Source organism: Malaya genurostris, chromosome 3 (genome assembly GCF_030247185.1).
Source record: "Malaya genurostris strain Urasoe2022 chromosome 3, Malgen_1.1, whole genome shotgun sequence".
Classification (NCBI taxonomy): Eukaryota; Metazoa; Arthropoda; class Insecta; order Diptera; family Culicidae; genus Malaya; species Malaya genurostris.
The window spans coordinates 38,606,484-38,623,586 of NC_080572.1; the positions used below are offsets into that span (position 1 = coordinate 38,606,484).

The window sequence follows — 17,103 nt, forward strand, 5'->3', positions numbered from 1 at the left end:
GATAGTTTCCAGATGTTAGACATCTATCATTAATATTCAGTTCATATTGCTTCGTGTTTTTAGGATGCATTTGATGTGTTTGAGCCGTGCATTACGGAAAGTACGAATTTTTTTTTATAATCAAATTTCTATTCTGGCCTTTTTGCGTAAAAGTTTTACGTGGCCGATTGGCTTACATTTTTGTTACTTAATTTTTTTTTTTTTGCTATTGGATCTCGTTGTCACCCTTTTTCTATGAGGAAGATGAGTTTCCATTTCCATCCAACGAGGATCGGGGGTCACTTCGTCCGCGGGTTATCTCATCATTCATTGCTTCGTCGTCGGTGTTGTGTGTGATTTCCGTTTTCTTTTCGTTGTCCTTGTTGATCGTAGTCTTGGGCTCGTTGAGAGTTGCTGTAGATGCGCCTTGTTGTCCATTGGTTGCAGTTGCTGGTTGGTTGGAGGGTAAGTTGTTAACTGCAGCTGGTGTACTTTGTTCTATAGGGGATACTGATGGTTTCGTTGAAGGGGATGCTTCATTGTTGTTGGTGGCTGTTACAGGTGTATTGGGGTTGGTTGGGGTTGGTGTGAAGGAAGCACCGTTGTCCTTTAGTGTAGTTGTCTCCTTGTCCAGTTTATCACATGGCTTACCGTAGTGAACAGGTTTTTTGGCAATATTGACATGTGGCCATCTGATTGTCATAGGTAACAAGTGATTTGCACGGAATTCTTGTATCTTGACCGAAAATCACATAAGAAGGTATAGTCTTCTTCAAGTGTATGCGTAATAAACGTACGCCATTTAGAATACCGGGGAAAAAATTCTTCCACTTTTCTTTTTCCATAGAGAGAATACCTCCGTATTGGGACATAGTTTTGCGAATATATGAATCGATGACGCTTGAGGGAAGATCATGCACACGCACTTCTATAGCACTATCTTCCATATATACTGGAATGTTGTACTTAATGTTCTCGTGCTCCACATAGTGCACATTGTTATTGTCTTTTGCGAATTGAATTGCATCCAACTCTTTATAAAACTGGATGTAAACAACATTATTCGTCTTGTTACATTGAAGTAAATGCACACGTTTAATGTCAAGATGCATTTGCTCCTCAAGCAAACCTTCAAGTTCTCGTATCGAAAGTCGAATTTTGCACTGCCTGAAGTCAACAACAATTGTATTCCATCGTGTCGGCGGTATTGTTCTATTGTTCACTACACAATACTGTACTTGGTATCTTCTGTCCCGTACGTAAGCGGTTTTGTATTTTATTCTTTCGTGTCGGCGGTAGCTTTTGTTTGTTTGGTTCACTCATGTCGCGGTCGTTCTATTGTTCACTACACAATACTGTACTTGGTATCTTCTGTCCGGTACGTAAGCGGTTTTGTTATATCGACTGACTTGGATGAGATGTACGAGCGAACTGGTGGAGAAGTACGACTTAAATACAAGTAAAGATATGATAAAGTTATTCTCCTGCATGACAACGCTCGGCCTCATATCGTCGAGTCGTGAAGTTGTGAAAAATATTTGGACACGCTCAAGTGGGACATTTTGCCGCACCTGGCATTGCTTCTTCTGATTACTGGATGCAACACAACCTGGCATCAAACTAGGATCACCTCAAAAGACGAAACATGTTTTCGAGATGGAATTCGAAAACTGCCTTTGAGCCACCTCTCAGTAGTAGTAACTAGCGATGGACGATATTTTGATTAATCTTGATGATTTGTATTAGAACTAGTCAGTTAAAATAACCATCTGCAGCCCGTATTGTGAGACGAATTCATTACCTACTGGAAACACTGTAACAACACACAATATAGACGACGTTACATAAATCACAGCGAATTAACCGTGCATATAGATTCGAAGTAGAAGAATAGACGAAATAACCATCTGCATATAAGCAAACATTTTATTTTATTTTTAGGAAATTTAAAAGCTTAGCTTAGTTGTGTTTCAAAATTATAAATTGATTATTACCCAAAAAATTACAAATGAGATTTCATTGTTGTGTTTCATTCTTTAGCTATCCTAACGAATTCTCAGATCTTATTGTCAGAACGTTGCTAGTTAATCTGCAAAACCCGGTTTCTGTGTTTGTAATTTTTTAACAAACAATTTAATTCGCGATTGATTTATTTGTCAATTGTGTAATAGCAAAGAAACTTGAAAAACAGTTTTCGACCAAGTTAAGAAGCACTTGTATTAATCGACAACAACAAGATTTTGTTATAATTTTGTTTCGTCCGAGACGTCAGGTGTTTTGTAAATAGTATTAACTTTACGCCTGCCTCGCGGTTTTTGTTGAGTCGTCCATCTAGCGATTCCCAATCTGTGTTTGGTTATAAGTTTAGCTAAGTTAAGGAATATTTTAAGTAATAATGAAATAAATCATGAATCTTTAAGAGTCGTCGGTCGCGCTGCAACCCAACGGAAGTTTTGAGAGTCCGGCAGCCCGACCTTCTCCTAGGCCCGCTACAGCCGGGCGAGGCCTTGCAGGTGGGAATCCTCGTAACTAAAGGACAACCGCTACAACCGTTTCAAGAAGAATGATACTCTTTGTAAAGTAACACAACCTTCACGAACCATATCAAACTCAATTCTTCACTTATTAAAAATGTCTACTCATGTTGGAAAAAAGTCGAAAAATTTATTCCCGTTCAGGAATATTGCGGAACGAAGTCTTAAACATACATCTGCCACTGACACCAGGCAATAGAAAAATGGTCGGTAATTGATTAAAACCCCCATCTCACACCAATTAGAAAGGTGCGTTCTGATCTCGCACCACCATGATAATGCTAATACTCAATCGATTATGATTATGAATCCGCTTTTGAAAGGTTCTGACCTAGCAAACGCAGGAAGAAAAAAAAACATCCCAAAAATCGTTTCTATGCTATCCCTAATGAACCTCACAATGAGCTTTTCACGTCTCTTGCTCGTAGAGTAAATATTTGAAATACTTTTTTTTCTTTTTCCTTCCCGTTTCTTCTCATGCGATCTTAGTCCAGTTGAATCATTTTCCCCCTTTCGTCGTTTTATGCTGGGACAACAGGCAATGGCCGTCGTCCGTCACCACCTACCATACCACTGGTAATCATTGCCATCAAACAATCGCGCTACGACCGACGACGACTCCGACGAAAGGATCACTCTTTCATGCCATCATACATCAAGCAAGGCTGCACGACCACAGACTAGTTGCGTCATTTCAGTTCGTCTTCCCCCCCACTTACCCAGGGTGCGGATGAACAGAACCGCATTGAAGGTCCGTCGTGCTGAGGAACCATGAAAAACAGTGTTATTTTTTTTGTTAGTTCGGTCGTTCCCTCAAATTTGTGCTTTTTCTCATTAAATACCTTCGCTTGATATTTCTCTTCCGATAAGAGCGCATAGAGAAAATGTCCAAGTCATCATCAGCAGCAGAACATCGCCATCATGGACGTCGTACCGTGGTTGGAATTTTGGACTTTGTGTTGCTCGCTGGTGTGTTGATGTTTTTGATTACATGTATTAAACCGCTAGAGTATGATTCATGATTTCAGAAAAAAAAATCGGAAGTATAGTACATTCACGGGGAATAAATATATTTATGTATACATTAGTCCTTATTGATCTAGAAATCAAAGTCATCGGTCCTTATGAATCAGGAATCAGAACGGATTGGCACAAATATCACGTTTCCCTTGTTTTGGAAGATTTGTGCCTTTCCATGACTTCTCATTTTGATTTTGTTAACAGAAATATATATGACCAAGTGTCATATACCATTCGAATCAGTTCGTTGAGATCAGAGAATGTCTGTATGGATGCGTGTGAGTTTCATCCGATTTCGGAATTACGGGTTGTTGGGTGTGATACGTTGCAAATCATTTACATTTCCAAATCCTAAAGTCGCGTGACCAATCAATATCCCATTGGACACATTGGTGTTCAATATCCGATTCTAGATGCACCGGAAGCAGTGATCAAAAACTCATAAAATGGAGCTCTGACTCAAGCGATGATGTAATTAAGCAAGGTTTTTAATTTTTAACAGAAAATAAGCATTCTAAATATATAAGAAATCATTTTTATTTAAATACTCAAAGTAATCAAACAATACGGCGACTTTTCGAAAATACTACGGCGCTTCAAAAATTCTCGTGGTATCTAAAGTGTTTTTCTGCGACTTTATAGTTTGTGCGAATGATTTTATAAGGTTTTCATTGGCAGTGTTAATTGTGTTTCGCTCGGGCTGTACCGGTCGGTCTTTTCGTATTCCGTTTCCGCCTCCCGGATTCGCATGGTTTTATATGCTAAAGAAGTCATTTTATTGATGATGCAGTGATGTGAAAATTTGAAAATGCCCTGAAATCAAAAGTGCGGAATCCCAAATTTTATTTCGTAATATTGATATCATTTCATTATTGCAACACGCAAGTCGCTATCGTGTATTTCACCACCAAAATAGAAATAGTTAACACGAGTACCTGAACATTTTAAAAAGTGATGTGCCATCTTGCGACAAGTAGCAGAAGTTGCTGTAGAGAACAGATTTTTCATTTTAGTGTGCTCTCCACGACAAATGGCTGAAACTACGTTCGGTCGCAAGGTTTTATTTTTCATGTATGATTTATCAATCGGACGATGTATTTGTAGTGATTCGTGTGGAGCACTCGTCGCGTAAGATCGCTCAAATTCATTTGCTGCGTTTTACTCGGACGATCATTATAGTGATGGCTATCATCGAAATCGCGAATGTTCAACGTTTTTGCTACTGGCGCGTCATCTTGGCCGCATGATTTAGTGTCTACCGCACGTAATTTAGGTGGTAAAGCGATCGACCAAGACACATTACTGAAAATACGTTAAATACAGGATTCAGGATACTGGTGAGATCGTTCCTTAAACATTTTTTCATATTCTGTTCAATTGACAATAGCAAGAGGTAGCATATTTCACAATTGTCAGTTTTCGCACTTGAGTTGTCTAGCGGAGGGAGATGAAGGATGATAACGTAAACCCTGCTATAGTATAGTATATTGTATTATATTATATTATATTGTATTATGTTATACTATATGTATTGTATTATATTATGTTACGTTGTATTATATTATACTATATGTATTGTATTATAGTATATAATATAGTATTATATTTTATTATATTATAATGAGTTATATTATTTGATTTTAATTATATAATACTGCTGCTGTTATAACATCGCGGAGGTACGGAATGTAGGCATCTTTGTTCGTCCAACCACTATAGTCAACATATTGATAAGAGATAGCTTATGTCACTATAATTGTCAGTTTTAGCGCATGAGTTGACTAGCGGAGGGAGATGAAGGATGATAACGGAAACCCTTCTATAGTATGGTATATTGTATTATATTATATTATATTATACTATGTTATATTATATTATGTTATATTATATTATATTGTATTATATTGTATTATGTTATACTATATGTATTGTATTATATTATATAATATTGTATTATATTATATTATATTATAATGAGTTATATTATTTGATTTTACTTATATAATAATGTTGCTGTCATTACTTCGAGGAGATACGGAATGTAGGCATCTTTTCTTCGGACAAACACTATAGTCAACATATCGATAAGAGATAGCAGATTTTACTATAATTGTCAGTTTTCGAACATGAGTGGATAGCGGAACGGAGATGATGGATGATGACGGAACCCTTCTATAGGATAATATATTGTAGTATATATGTTATATTATGTGATATTATATTGCTCTATGTTATATTTTATTATGTTATATTGTATGACGATTTGTTGTATTGTATTATATTAAATGATATTATATTATGTCTTATTATTTTACTATATTGTACTTCGTCACAAATATTATATTATTCTATTACAATGGTGAGGGGCAGGGAGTGCATCAGGGTATCTTACAAGTGAATGACTGGATGATGGAGTGGATTGCCAACCTGAGTCACATGGGAGAAACTTCGTGTTTCTCCCTGAAGGTCTGAAATGAGTAAGACGCGCCCTTCTAACAAACAAACCATCAGGCGGGTTTAAGCTGGTACAGCGAAAATCTTTATTATATGGCTGGATGTTATTGCTGGAAGGCGCCGGGTCCAAATAACCCATTTTGGCCTTCTTAACAGTAATAATATGAAAGCTATCTGATAATTAAATTCGGATCTACTGTAAGTCTACCCGCATACATTGGTAATGCCTTGAACTGATGGTGGCTTCACATATACATACATACATACATACATACATGATTTTATAAGGTTTTCATTGGTATGATCGCAATACTCTCTTATATGATATTTCATTAGGTGCACACAAAAAATATGAATTTTACAGGTGACATAATTCTACAAACTATACAATTCACAACTACTTAATTATCCAAATTACGCAATATTCCACTCGCACAGAATTTCACATGCTAAGAGTGTAATTTGAATTCGGTATCAAGGGCTGCTGTATGGATTTATATGTATCAATTATTCAACAAACAGATATGTGCTTCTGTGGTTCAGTCGAGTAATCGGTGAGCTTATGATCTAATGTTTCTCTGTTCAAGTCGCGCTGCTATTATCGATTATGAGCTGAATGCGATACGTAAAAAGGAAAATAAATAAATTTAGTCATGTGTACCAAACCGATGCCCAAGAGGTACCAAAACCCCTTAATGGCTACAATCTGTTGGCGGTCAGAATGCCGTCAATTTGTTTCGTACTTTTGTGACGCCAGGAAGGACTTAAGCAAGCATTATCAGATCAACATAATCTGCTAATGCACTGATGAGCTGAATGCGAAACGTAAAAATAAAAATCGATTTTTTGGTTTTTATTTCATTCGAATAGAACCATGTAATTTTCAAATCACACAATTTTACATGTTCTTGAATATAAATTTGTGTGATATATGAAGCTCCATTTATGTGCATCTTATAAAATGTAAAATCAATTTTTTTCGAAATATGTAATTTTGAAGCGACGGGAAGATTTGCCGAAACCCAACTATCACAAAAGAGTTCAACATAGTTTTTATATGAATGATGCAAATCAATACCAAAACAATCATCCAACACTTTCTGCAAATTTTCCAAATGCATGCAAATAAGAAAGCAAGTCATCTCTTTTCAGAATTGAACGCTTCTCAATTAGGTAACGACAACAAAGTCCGGTAAATCCGATCTTACTATGTCGAGAAGCCACTGCTGCTGAGGTCCAAGCTTTCGACGATTCAGGACTACTGATTGCAACGTGATCGTACAATACATTTGTAAGGCCCAAAAATAAGTTATGGTGGTAGACATCTTCACCATACAATACAGGATGATAAACACAGTTGAAACAATCTTTTGCTTTTTTCAATTTTACCTCTAGATTTGGATCAGTGGATCAGCATGTTGTTTCACGGAACCAATTTTTCTATCAGTTCCTTTCGTAGTACTACGTAGTACGAACTCCAACAATCCTGCCTGGGTTTCTGTTATTCATTTTAAAAATTTTACTCGCGTTTGTTTACCACGTTCATTGGAAAATGATACAGTCTCGGTGCCCATTTTATCACGAAATACTTTGGCGACAAAATGTTCTTTACAACCATCGAACCTATATGAAATTTGAACCTAGTTTGAATGAGATTTCCCGGGAGAAATCCCTGTGAAACAATTACCGCAAATTTTTATGTAAGCCTTCGCAATCGAAATATGTTCTGAGGATTTTGTAAAGATCTGATGAATTTCGTGTTTCAATTTTCTTATCTTTATCATAGTTGTAAACAGAACAATTTTTGTGAAACTGTACCTTTAGAGAACCGGTATGCAATGGCATGACAGCTAAAGCAAAGTAGTTTCGTATAAGTATAATATCAACTAGGTTATAAAACGGTTTAAAATGCTTCACGATAATGGTTTTAAATGTCTTGCTAACAGATTTCGCATTCGTAGCCTTTTTAAAACGTAAAAGGCAAACTTTGCATCGATTTTCTTCATGATTTCTCATAATTTTGATATAACCTCGAAAATTCCGATAGCCTGACTATACTATGTTGATTATTACATCCTAAGAGTCGAGCGGGTTCTGCTCAGCACTTTGGAGTATTAAACAAAGTGTAAATGTTAGGCTGACGCACGTTCACTCTGACAGCACAGTTAAAGTCTATTCGTACTATACCGGGACGACCGGGACGGGACCATCCGAGACTATTCGGGACGTTTTTCATATTCATCGCCGAGTTTTTCGCACCGTCGGCGCCGGGAAAAACTCGGCGAGAAATATCGGCGGCAACCGAATGGATTTTATCACGGATCCGGGATTCCAATACATGCACACGCCGGCAGCTCAGTCATCGCCGATGAGGAAAAAAACGTCCCGGATAGTCCCAGATGTTCCCGTCCCGGAATAGTGCAAATAGCGTTTTATCCTGGTCGTGGCTGAGGGTTTCTTCTTCAATCCACAGCTATCTCACGTTCCAAATTGTTTTCTGGAATAGCATTCTATATTCCAATTCTTCAAAGATTTATAGTCAACACTGAAACAATTATACCACTCTTCGAACGATTTTTTCTTTTCTGTTCCAAAATTCCAATTGTTCCTAGTTCCTCGCCTACTTGGATTGAATATTTGGGGAAATTATTTAAGCTATCTCTAAGAGATCAATGTGAACTCTTCTTTATAAGCTTTTGATCACTACTTCCGGTTCATCCAGAGCCGGATATTATGATGATTTAATCGCATATTTGTTAGTTTTAACACTTTTTGTGTAGTGATTCAAATCCGTATTTTGCAACCTACAACACTCAACAACCCGTAATTTCGAACCAGACGGATGCGGATGAAATTGAATAGCTGGCTGTAGAATCACATGACCTTTCATTTGACTCGCCATCTTAAGCCATCTCCGAGAAAAGTGTGTGACTATTCTTGTTATATATAGATCCATACATTTACCCCCCCATAAACACCCACACTACCACACACATACATACAGACATTCTCTGATCTCAACAAACTGATTCGAATGGTATATGATACTCAGTTATACACACTTGAATTTTATTGCTGAGTCTCGGCAAAAAAATGTCGAAATTTGCACAACCGAGTGCTCGATAATCGTCTCGGCAAAATGTATAATTACTGAGAATCTCGGTAATCCTGATTTATCAATTGTCAATTATTGCCGTCAGCAGAAATTTTATGAATCATGAATTGCCGAGTCATCAGTGGAAATGATTTTTCTTTATTATTGTATGTAAAATAATGTATGTCACAAAAGCAAAGGTTGGAGAAAAAGGGTGAAGGGTTCACCTGAGTTTCATAATAATGTAGTTCCTGGTATGCGTGCCGGTCGCACTGTTAATCAGCAGAAGTAAGTTCGGAACAACACTCAAGGGATGCTTAGAAATCGATGAAAATCATTTTAAGGACCATGCAGCAAGGATTTATTCACTCCCGAAAGAATGATGAATCCCTCTTTCTAAAGATTCTTACTACATTGGGCCACGACCAGCACCAACACGAAAAAATTAAGTGTGTATTATCAGTGACATAGCTGGATGACGTGAAATCGAATAAAACTTCTCACTTTTACGTATCTAAAATCGTTCTCATAAGTTTATATATTGTGTGAACTGTGCAAGGTTCCATTGATTTAATTCTAGGAATGTGACGGTGCACCTATAGTAAAGTACGACGAATTTACGACACACTTATTTCAACATACACATTAATAAGATTGAGCAAAATAGAAAAAAATGTTCCTCTGCAGATATACAGACGGTGCGAAATACAAAAATTGATATTGAATAAAATATCAAAAAGTTTAATCTTAATTAATTTCTCACTAAAAGTAAATCGTCAGCAAAAAATAGTCCTAGTGTGTGTATTAAATTTTTCGCACCGTGTACATTTCTGCGACAGATTGGTGCATGAATGAATGCTTAGGGTATTGTTCCTACACACCAGTTATCGTATATTCGAACCCCGACCTAGATTCTTAAAAATCAGAACGATTGGCGCGAGTGACACGTTCCTCTGGATATTTGGAATTTTGTGACTTGCGGTCATTTTCCTGATGGAAAGATATACCAAAGCTTTGCATACAGTTCTGCGGTCAAATAATATTAATGTCTTGCGTAGAACTACTTCGACACACACACTTGCGTTCACAAAGCAGTTCGCATCGAACAAATGGCGGTTACATTATTCGATATGCCAGGAATCAGAACAAATTGGCTCAGGTGTCACGTTCCCCTAATTATCTGGAAATTTGTCCTTTGCCATGTCTTCTCATCATGGTATAAAAGAAAAGTGGAAAAAATTGTGTAGTGGGTGAGGCGAGAAAACAGCACAAAACAAAAAGGAACAAATCGTTCTGCACACTAAAAAGGATGTTCAATGATCTGCAGTTTAGCACCTATGATGCACATATATAATACCCCAACCCCCGAAAGTGTGTTGGTAACAAATAAAAAAAAACGGTTTGCGTACGCACATGACTTTTTTTATATGGAACACATCTTTATTTCCTATATATTTTCCTATATAATATGTTATTAAATTTACTTAAAGTACGTGTTATTTCTCCCCTCTCTGTCGTTCTCAAGTTACTATTTGGATTTTTCAACAGTTCGTGGCATATTTAAGCAAAAAAATTTCCGCCAATCTTGAGGTGAAAAACTATCATAATATGAAAATGGAAAAATTTCAAAAACGTAGAGGCATTATATACTATGAAAGTATGTTCCAAGTTTGAAAAGAATCGGTTCAGTAGATTTTACGGGGTCGTGTTCACGGACATCGAAAAATTGGTTTTCAGAAAACGCGTTTTATTTTTTTTCTCAACAAGTGAGCAAAAAAATATTCTTGGTAACTTACACTGAATATTTTTACAATATTTTTAAAATATTAAACTACAAGAAAATGAGAAAAAAACGATTTTCCGAAAGTGTTTATCTCAAACACGCTGTCAAAGGTAACCTAATGCTATAACTACAATTGTATACGTTCGGGCTTTTGGTATAATTTTATCCGATGCAAGCCAAATACAAATTGAAGCGTACAGTGTTTTTGTTCTCGATTGGCGTTTTCCGATGTTCATTGAACATATACACGAAAACTAAAAGTTCCGTTTTGTGAATAAAGATTGATTAACGGAATTTCCTATCGAACATTGCACCCTTTCGACTGCTCATTAATAAATAATTATGATGACAACAGATCGTTTCTAGTTTTAAGCAGGGAAAGTCGATCATAAACTATTTTAAAACGTTGATACATTATTCCACATCGCCAGGTCGAACAAATTCCAGAAGGCTATACAATCACTGTGAAACCCGACTTTTAAACCGAGGCCCGGAGGGCCGAATGTCATATACCATTCGACTCAGCTGAACAAATGTCTGTGTGTGTATGTATGTATATGTGTATGTAACGAGCTAATAAAAGTCATTTTCATTGACTCAAAACAGACGAAAATGACGAGAAATTACTGTCACTATCAGCTTCGCTTGCAAACTATGAAAACGAAATCCATGTACAGCCAATGACATAAGCGGAAGAGTAGTTTCAAAATTGTGTGTTTTCCTTCATTTGCCCTTTCAGTCATTTGCAGTTTTCAGTGAAAATCCCATAGTATGCAGTGTCGATATCCAACCGAAGCTGTGAGAATCGAAAATGACAGAAAAAGGTTTCACCATGACTTTTACCTGTTGGTGCTCGAATTTGTAGTAGTTTTGGTTTCCAAAGAGGTTCTGGGATGAAATTACTTCGATTTATCATATTTTAGTTAGTATTTATAGCCAAGCGTCACAGATTTTCAATGCATCGATGAAAGAATGAGAATTTAAATTCTGCTGATGCTCCCTGAAAACTTTAGTTTGGTTTCGTCTTGTCATAGAGAAAAGAGTGACGTTGGCAATTATTCTCTCTCATTTTTTCAATAAGAAACGAAAATGCTTCGTCTCTCTTCGTTTGTTCTGGTGTCGGTCATTTACGAATGAGACAGTAAAATATTGAAAATGAGGCTGTTGGATTGGATTCTTCCATTGAGAATGCGTGACAATTTTAAGCTCTGGTTACAAATAATGTCACTCTATTTTCTCAGAGATGGCTGAACCGATTTTCACAAACTTAGATTCAAATGAAAGGTCTTATGGTCCCATGGATCGCTATTGAATTTTATCCCGATCCGACTTCTGGTTCCGGAGTTACAGGGTGATATGCACCACAAAAATGAGAATAAATGTCACATTCGTTTTCATGATTCAAATTAAATCTCTCATTGTCTTAAAAAATACTGTACAATTTCTTTCAGATCCGCCTTCCGGTTCCGAAATTATAGGGCAATAAGTATCAAATCTTTCAAACTGTCATACAAAACGATGCAAAATCGGTACGCATCGGTACGTGCTGGTACGGAAGAAGAAGAAATCGCACCCGCCTAGCACACAGCGTGCTTTGTTCAATTTTGTATTGCGTGCAGGGTTACCACATTTAAATTTTTATTAACTTGACACAACTGTTTATAACTTGAAAAGTTTATGGTAGTTTATGCCGAATTTTTTTTTTTGATTTTATTCAAGTTTTAAAAAAAGAAACTTGACAGAATCTTATAGTGATGTTTTTGAAAATATAATTAATATGAGAGGCATCATTACACCACTAGGTGGATTGAAAAAGGTTTTTTTCTTCACGTTTCGTCCTCGACCCTTCAGTGCATTAGCAGTGCATATAGAACTAAATTGAGTTAATTGTATTAAACTAATATAGAAAGTATATCGAATTGCTGAAAAAAAAAACCGACTTTTAAACGGAAACTCGGACATCAATAGTTTTGAATACCATTCGACTCAGCGCGACAAGCTTGGATAATGTCTGTGTAATAATGGACATTCTTCAGAAATTTTTCTTACCGCTTTCCCGAAATGGCTGAACCGATTTCCTTTCGTTTTATAGTATTTATAATCAAATGGCTATCTCGTCTGGTTCCGGAGATACAATGACATAAGTGACGCAACCGACAAATCGCACTTTTTTTCTTCTCCGCTCATTTTCTCGAAAAATATTGAACCAAACTTAGGCTCGTTTGAAAGTCACTATTGAGTCAAAGATCAAGTTCGTACAAAATGCGCATAAATGATTTCATATTTTTTTACGTTTCGTCTTCAACTCATCAGTGCATTAGCAAATTATGTATACTGCTAGTATACTGTAAAATTGTTTCATTCTTCTGGCACGTCAGAAAAGACATTGCACTTCGGTACAGCGACGTGTTTTGCAAAAGGCATCAACTTTACGTCTGATTAACGAATTACTTTGATTCACCAGGATTGATTCATAAGCCGCTCATCATAATCTGATAATGCACTGATGAGTTGAAGATGAAACGTTATAAAAATATAATTAAATTGTTGTCACTTCTTGGAGATATATTGGTTACGATAACAGTATATTATGTTTTTTTATTTATTTAACTTTTTGTGATCGTTCGTCTGGGGAAGTTATAGTAAATCTGCTTCATATTCAATTACAACTGGGTTCTCAATTGCGACAACTGTTAATAAATTCCAACTCGTTCGATCACACATCGTACTTCAGAAGGGTGACGCATTTTACAAAATGCAATTAATACATCCATTTTGTTCCGTGTTGCTTCGAATCGCTGATGCAATTTGTTCGGTGCAAATAATCTTGTGAAGAAATAATTCACGGGAACTCTCATTTCCCGCAATTAATAGGAATATAATGCATCAACAAATACGACGCAACCAGTACCGAAAAATATCGCTCTAGAATGTCTCCGTTGTACGTTGCGTTCAACTGTCAGCACTGTGAAATCTCTCTCCGCTACTGGCTTTGGTCCGTAATCCAAATTGGATAGCTCGTCAATAGTGCAATCTCAGATCCATATATAAATGCATACACATATACACACACCGATCCAATATAATCCGACAAATCCATTTGACAAAGCATAATTATCCACTGCAGCCGGTCAGTGCATTCAGCATCCCTGTCAAAATATCTTAGTGGTTGGCAGCACTGCTACCGCGATAAATTTACTTTGTGCTCTGCGTTGCATCTCACTCAACATCTCTTTCCAATGGAATTGGAAAAAAAATTAACTTCAAACTCTTCACAAGTGCGGTGTGCTGCTGCCACTCTGTCCTCCCGCAATACCACCACTACCACCACCACAAACATCTGAAACTTTCCTCATTCGGCCACATTTCACCAACACACCGTTCCGTTTTTCGGTATTCTTTCCAAGAAATTTTCGTTTCATCTCTTCTCATGCTCTCATCCGTGGGTATTGGCTTTTTCTTCTTGATTTTCTACCTTTTCACGTTTACTTTTTTTACGTTCGCTTGTTCGTCCGATGTCGTTGTTGTTTTTGTTGTTATTGTGTTGGGCTGTTACTGCCTGAATGCACACTCCACAAAACTTTTTTCAGTAGAAACGTTTGCTTGCTCCGTTCGGTTGCGCCTAACCGAACCGAAACTAGCGAACTAGGAGTACAAGTGAAAGGTAAAACAATCTTCTGTTCAGTGACCGAAAGAAAGGCAAAAACAAAAATCAACTATTTTCCACAAAATTGTACTCCTATTAAAATTTACCGCTATTGAATTGAAAATGAAAAACAATCACAATTTTTTTTTTTTGAAAATATCACCCACTTTTCATAAGATTTAGCTCCTCCTCCTCAGCATGGATACAATGGTTCTCGTACGGCAATAGTCTACACAAATTCCGGCAAAATGAAGAACATTTTTTGTTCACGGGGAAAATTTTTATTGGATTTTCTTTTTTCCTCGATGATACCGCAAGACACTACGAAAAACGACGTCTCGGGGCTAGAATTGAATATCCTCTCTCTGACTCTTCTCGATACCGAGCTACACTGCTTGACTACACGAAAATTGACGAAGAGGGGATGCAAGTGGAAGAAAAAAAAAGTCCTACACCATCTTCAACTTCAGCACTTATTAAACTTCTCCCCGCGAAAAATGGGGTCACAATTTAGTCTCCCGACGGATACTAGCACTTTTTCCACTTCGATTGTACCGACCTCGGTCTAAGGAACTACCGGAAGTGGCCACTTTGAGGACACAATTTTATTGATTTTCCGTACTATAAAATCCTAGCAGGTAGTATTTATCGGAATAAACAAAATGGCCATCTTGACGACGTTCCCGAACAGTACTAAACACCACTCTCTTGGTGCTGCTGCGATAGACTACTGCTTCTCAAAACTGTTATACGAACCTTGCTCCGAACATAGCCGAGAAAGAGAGAGCAAAGTGAGAGCGAGGTGTATGAATGTTTCGTGCTAAAAGTATCTAATGTTCTAGTTTATTGACAGCTTTTGTTGATTGAATATAGAGGCGTGCAAAACAGCTCATTTTGGTGAACAGCTCCGAACCGATCAGCTCACCAAAGTGAACCGATTCGATGTATCAGCTCATCAGCTCTTTTATTTTGAACTTATGGTTCATTTTGTGCGCCGTTTTTCTTATGCACCGGTTTTTTTTCAAATGCATGATCGAAATTGAATCATTGATTTGCAATGATGCAATGAATGCCATGCGAAATAATTTATCTTCAATTGATGTCGACTAAATTGAATCTCTTAAAGAGCCGAAGATCCGATCAGCTCGTAGCGTGTTCCCTGCGTCATAATGCAGTGAACTGGGTAGCAAATGAGTGAGCTGGTGAGCTGCGGTTCTTTTAAAAAGAGCTGTGAGCTGTCAGCTCACTTCAATGATTCGATTCACTGGAACAGCTCAGGAGCGAATTGCCCATCTCTAATTGAATAAAGTTTCATGCAAAGGTTCTGTTTCGGTATTTGAGGTTTCAAAACCACTTTTTAATGTAGAATAGACGCTAGTGATCCTTATTGACCCTTTTGACTTTTTACCTTATCTTTAGTACAACGTCCGTAATTTTTCTACTCGTCCCTACCAAACTCTCATAATCTCTCCCAACTTCAGTACGCAGTTCTAGAGATCTGACAGAAGAGCATTGAAGCCATCTTGTTTTGATACATCAAACTGTTCGAAAGGCAAGTCATTTCATTCATGTCCAAACATTCAAACTTGCTTCAGAGTTTAGTACGGTACAGTAGGCAATTTTTGATGGTGTAGGTAAACCTGCTTTCCAATCTACACGCACACTACAATTCAGAGGATAGGACTAGCCTGCGGATCCAGCAAACAACTTCAAATTGCACGACGCGTGCGAATACACGAGTCTCAATTTCAGTAGATATGTGCGTGTGTGCGTGCGGTAACGCGTTCGCCCATTCAACAACACAACATAGCACAAACATTCCTGCTTTATTCTCGGACGGGTTGTTGCCGTGTTAGTTGTTCATTTTGGTCGGGTCGGGACGGAATTCAGTGGTTGACTGAAGCTGAACTGGAACGAGGAGTTGATGTTGAACCTTTGCTCGTTTTGCGACTCCCTTCACACATTCGTCCGGCCGATTTGGGAGCGTAGTGGATGAATAAGCAATATGAAACAGGCCAGCCGAACCGCCGTGTTGTTTGCCGTCGGGTGAGCGAGAGCTCGTGGATTTCGGCTTGAGCTGAACCTTAAATGCTAATGTTTCACCGGGGCCAAAAAGCAGCATGGGTTTGGCTGGCTAGCTGACTTATACTGCGATGGCATGGACCTCTCGACTGCCAGGTCCCGATACCAACCAGGGGTGTACGTTTGAAGTTTAAAGAAGAACCGAACAAATGGAAAGGTACACGAATGGGAAGTGAGGCGGCTCGATAAAGAGAGAAAGATAAAGTTGAATGGAATAAGCAAATTGAAAAATACAACAAAAAATACTTACCGTAGAGCGATCACCTTAAGAGGGTAGAGGAAATAGCCGGATTAGCTGAAAGTTATAAAATTATACAATTACTGTTTGAGTTTAGAGGGTCTGCATTAACAAAGTTGTTCTAGCTACTCGTTGGCAGGAGGTGAAATTGGTGTTACAACTGATAAGAGTAGATGATGACAGTGTGGATCATGGGCATTTTTTCTTTGCTGTGTCAGTTTGACGGCTAAGACCAGTATCGGTCCATCTCACCAATCCATTCCGGAATTACAG

General features: G+C 37.6%; 1 protein-coding gene across 3 annotated transcripts in view; it reads right to left on the reverse strand.

Annotated features, from left to right (window-relative positions):
- The window catches only part of LOC131437783 (uncharacterized), a 215,709-nt gene that overhangs the window by 92,860 nt on the left and 105,746 nt on the right, over nt 1–17,103 (reverse strand). The window contains exons 1-2 of one of the 3 annotated variants that reach the window (XM_058607354.1): nt 14,678–15,227; nt 12,914–13,096 (exon numbers count right to left, since the gene is read on the reverse strand). The gene's annotated coding sequence lies outside the window, so the exon portion shown is untranslated. Of the gene's footprint in view, nt 1–12,913; nt 13,097–14,677; nt 15,228–16,842; nt 16,888–17,103 lie in introns of those variants that run through there. The other 2 variants (XM_058607353.1, XM_058607351.1) reach the window with 2 other exon arrangements.